Source organism: Silene latifolia, chromosome 1, assembly GCF_048544455.1.
Source record: "Silene latifolia isolate original U9 population chromosome 1, ASM4854445v1, whole genome shotgun sequence".
Taxonomy (NCBI): domain Eukaryota; kingdom Viridiplantae; phylum Streptophyta; class Magnoliopsida; order Caryophyllales; family Caryophyllaceae; genus Silene; species Silene latifolia.
In genome coordinates, this window is record NC_133526.1 from 120,034,688 (window position 1) to 120,040,204 (window position 5,517).

A 5,517-nucleotide genomic window follows, 5' to 3' on the forward strand; every position below is an offset into this window, starting at 1 on the left:
GTCACAAGGACTAAAGATTAAGGACAAATGGTTTAACCAACGAGTCACATGGATGAAAGAACAAGGAAAAATGGTTCACACAACGAGTCACTAGGACTAATGAACAAGGACTTCACACAACGAGTCACAAGGACTAAAGAACAAGGAAAAATGGTTCACCCAAGGACTAAAGAACGACGATTCACTAGGAGTATTGAACAAGGACAAATGGTTCACACATCGAGTCACAAGGACAAATGGTTCACACAACGAGTCATAAGAACTAAAGATTAAGGACAAATGGTTTAAACAACGAGTCACATGGACTAAAGAACAAGGGAAAATGGTTCACACAAGGAGTCACAAGGACTAATGAACAAGGACAAATGTTTCACACAACGAGTCACAAGGACTAAACAACAAGGACAAATGGTTCAAACAAGGACTAAACAACAACGATTCACTAGGAGTAATAAACAAGTACAAATGGTTCACACATCGAGTCACAAGGAAAAATGAACAAGGACAAATGGTTCACACAACGAGTCACAAGGACTAAGGATTTAGGACAAATGGTTTAAACAACGAGTCACTTGGACGAAAGAACAAGGAAAAATGGTTCACACAACGAGTCACAATGACTAATGAACAAGGACAAATATTTCACACAACGAGTCACAAGAACTAAAGAACAAGTACAAATGCTTCACACAAGGACTAAAGAACAACGATTCACTAGGAGTAATGAACAAGGACAAATGGTTCACACATCGAGTCACAAGGACAAATGAATAAGGACAAATGGTTCACACAACGAGTCACAAGGACTAAAGATTTAGGACAAATGGTTTAAACAACGAGTCACTTGGACGAAAGAACAAGGAAAAATGGTTCACACAACGAGTCACAATGACTAATGAACAAGGACAAATATTTCACACAACGAGTCACAAGGACTAAAGAACAAGGACAAATGGTTCACACAAGGACTAAAGAACAACGATTCACTAGGAGTAATGAACAAGGACAAATGGTTCACACATCGAGTCACAAGGACAAATGAACAACGACAAATGGTTCACAAAATGAGTCACAAGGACTAAAGATTAAGGACAAATGGTTTAAACAACGAGTCACATGGACTAAAGAACAAGGACAAATGGTTCACCCAACGATTCACAATGACTAAGACTAAGGAGGAACGCTTTAAACAATGAGTCACATGGACTAAAGAACAAGGAAAAATGGTTCACACATCGAGTCACAAGGACGAATGAACAAGGACAAATATTTCACACAACGAGTCACAAGGACTAAAGACCAAGGACAAATGGTTTACGCAAGGACTAAAGAACAACGATGCACTAGGAGTAATAAACAAGGACAAATGGTTCACACATCGAGTCACAAGGACAAATGAACAAGGACAAATGGTTCACAAAACGAGTCATATGGACTAAAGATTAAGGACAAATGGTTTAAACAACGAGTCACATGGACTAAAGAACAAGGACAAATGGTTAACACAATGAGTCACAAGGACTAAAGATTAAGGAGAAATGCTTTAAAGAATGAGTCACATGGACTAAAGAACAAGGAAAAATGGTTCACACAACGAGTCACAAGAACTAATGAACAAGGACAAATATTTCACACAATGAGTCACAAGGACTAAAGAACAAGGACAAATGGTTCACAAGGACTAAAGAACAACGATTCACTAGGAGTAATAAACAAGGACAAATGGTCCACACATCGAGTCACAAGGACAAATGAACAAGGACAAATGGTTCACACAACGAGTCACAAGGACTAAAGATTAAGGACAAATGGTTTAATCAACGAGTCACATGGACTAAAGAACAAGGACAAATGGTTCACACAATGAGTCACAAGGACTAAAGATTAAGGAGAAATGGTTTAAACAATGAGTCACATGGACTAAAGAACAAGGAAAAATGGTTCACACAACGAATCACAAGGACTAATGAACAAGGACAAATATTTCACACAACGAGTCACAAGAACTAAAGAACAAGTACAAATGCTTCCCACAAGGACTAAAGAACAACGATTCACTAGGAGTAATGAACAAGGACAAATGGTTCACACATCGAGTCACAATTACAAATGAATAAGGACAAATGGTTCACACAACGAGTCACAAGGACTAAAGATTAAGGACAAATGGTTTAAACAACGAGTCACATGGACAAAAGAACAAGGGCAAATGGTTCATACAACGAGTCACAAGGACTAAAGATTAAGGAGAAATGGTTCACATTACGAGTCACATGGACTAAAGAACAAGGAAAAATGACTCACACAACGAGTCAGAAGGACTAATGAACAAGGACAAATGTTTCACACAACGAGTCACAAGGACTAAACAACAAGGACAAATGGTTCACACAAGGACTAAACAACAACGATTCACTAGGAGTAATGAACAAGTACAAATGGTTCACAGATCGAGTCACAAGGAAAAATGAACAAGGAGAAATGGTTCACACGAGTCACAAGGACTAAGGATTTAGGACAAATGGTTTAAACAACGAGTCACTTGGACGAAAGAACAAGGAAAAATGGTTCACACAACGAGTCACAATGACTAATGAACAAGGACAAATATTTCACACAACGAGTCACAAGAACTAAAGAACAAGTACAAATGCTTCACACAAGGACTAAAGAACAACGATTCACTAGGAGTAATGAACAAGGACAAATGGTTCACACATCGAGTCACAAGGACAAATGAATAAGGACAAATGGTTCACACAACGAGTCACAAGGACTAAAGATTAAGGACAAATGGTTTAACCAACGAGTCACATGGATGAAAGAACAAGGAAAAATGGTTCACACAACGAGTCACTAGGACTAATGAACAAGGACAAATTTTTCACACATCGAGTCACAAACACAAATGAACAAGGATAAATGGTTCACAAAACGAGTCACAAGGACTAAAGATTAAGGACAAATGGTTTAAACAACGAGTCACATGGACAAAAGAACAAGGGCAAATGGTTCATACAACGAGTCACAGGGACTAAAGATTAAGGAGAAATGGTTCACATTACGAGTCACATGGACTAAAGAACAAGGAAAAATGACTCACACAACGAGTCAGAAGGACTAATAAACAAGGACAAATGTTTCACACAACGAGTCACAAGGACTAAACTACAAGGACAAATGGTTCACACAAGGACTAAACAACAACGATTCACTAGGAGTAATGAACAAGTACAAATGGTTCACACATCGTGTCACAAGGAAAAATGAACAAGGACAAATGGTTCACACAACGAGTCACAAGGACTAAGGATTTAGGACAAATGGTTTAAACAACGAGTCACTTGGACGAAAGAACAAGGAAAAATGGTTCACACAACGAGTCACAATGACTAATGAACAAGGACAAATATTTCACACAACGAGTCACAAGAACTAAAGAACAAGTACAAATGCTTCACACAAGGACTAAAGAACAACGATTCACTAGGAGTAATGAACAAGGACAAATGGTTCACACATCGAGTCACAAGGACAAATGAATAAGGACAAATGGTTCACACAACGAGTCACAAGGACTAAAGATTAAGGACAAATGGTTTAAACAACGAGTCACATGGATGAAAGAACAAGGAAAAATGGTTCACACAACGAGTCACTAGGACTAATGAACAAGGACTTCACACAACGAGTCACAAGGACTAAAGAACAAGGAAAAATGGTTCACCCAAGGACTAAAGAACGACGATTCACTAGGAGTAATGAACAAGGACAAATGGTTCACACATCGAGTCACAAGGACAAATGGTTCACACAACGAGTCATAAGAACTAAAGATTAAGGACAAATGGTTTAAACAACGAGTCCCATGGACTAAAGAACAAGGAAAAATGGTTCACACAACGAATCACAAGGACTAATGAACAAGGACAAATATTTCACACAACGAGTCACAAGGAAAAATGAACATGGACAAATGTTTCACACAACGAGTCACAAGGACAAATGGTTTTCACAACGAGTCACAAGGACTAAAGATTAAGGACAAACGGTTTAAATAACAGATCACATGGACTAAAGAACAAGGAGAAATGGTTCACACAACGAGTCACAAGGACTAAAGATTAAGGAGAAATGGTTTAAACAATGAGTCACATGGCCTAAAGAACAAGGAAAAATGGTTCACACAACGAGTCACAAGGACTAATGAACAAGGACTTTCACACAACGAGTCACAAGAACTAAAGAACAAGGACAAATGGTTCACATAAGGACTAAAGAACAACGATTCACTAGGAGTAATGAACAAGGACAAATGGTTCACACATCGAGTCACAAGGACAAATGAACAAGGACAAATGGTTCACACAACGAGTCACAAGGACTAAAGATTTAGGACAAATGGTTTAAACAACGAGTCACTTGGACGAAAGAACAAGGAAAAATGGTTCACACAACGAGTCACAATGACTAATGAACAAGGACAAATATTTCACACAACGAGTCACAAGGACTAAAGAACAAGGACAAATGGTTCACACAAGGACTAAAGAACAACGATTCACTAGGAGTAATGAACAAGGACAAATGGTTCACACATCGAGTCACAAGGACAAATGAACAACGACAAATGGTTCACAAAACGAGTCACAAGGACTAAAGATTAAGGACAAATGGTTTAAACAACGAGTCACATGGACTAAAGAACAAGGACAAATGGTTCACACAACGATTCACAATGACTAAGACTAAGGAGGAACGCTTTAAACAATGAGTCACATGGACTAAAGAACAAGGAAAAATGGTTCACACATCGAGTCACAAGGACGAATGAACAAGGACAAATATTTCACACAACGAGTCACAAGGACTAAAGACCAAGGACAAATGGTTTACGCAAGGACTAAAGAACAACGATGCACTAGGAGTAATAAACAAGGACAAATGGTTCACACATCGAGTCACAAGGACAAATGAACAAGGACAAATGGTTCACAAAACGAGTCATATGGACTAAAGATTAAGGACAAATGGTTTAAACAACGAGTCACATGGACTAAAGAACAAGGACAAATGGTTAACACAATGAGTCACAAGGACTAAAGATTAAGGAGAAATGCTTTAAAGAATGAGTCACATGGACTAAAGAACAAGGAAAAATGGTTCACACAACGAGTCACAAGAACTAATGAACAAGGACAAATATTTCACACAACGAGTCACAAGGACTAAAGAACAAGGACAAATGGTTCACAAGGACTAAAGAACAACGATTCACTAGGAGTAATAAACAAGGACAAATGGTCCACACATCGAGTCACAAGGACAAATGAACAAGGACAAATGGTTCACACAACGAGTCACAAGGACTAAAGATTAAGGACAAATGGTTTAATCAACGAGTCACATGGACTAAAGAACAAGGACAAATGGTTCACACAATGAGTCACAAGGACTAAAGATTAAGGAGAAATGGTTTAAACAATGAGTCACATGGACTAAAGAACAAGGAAAAAT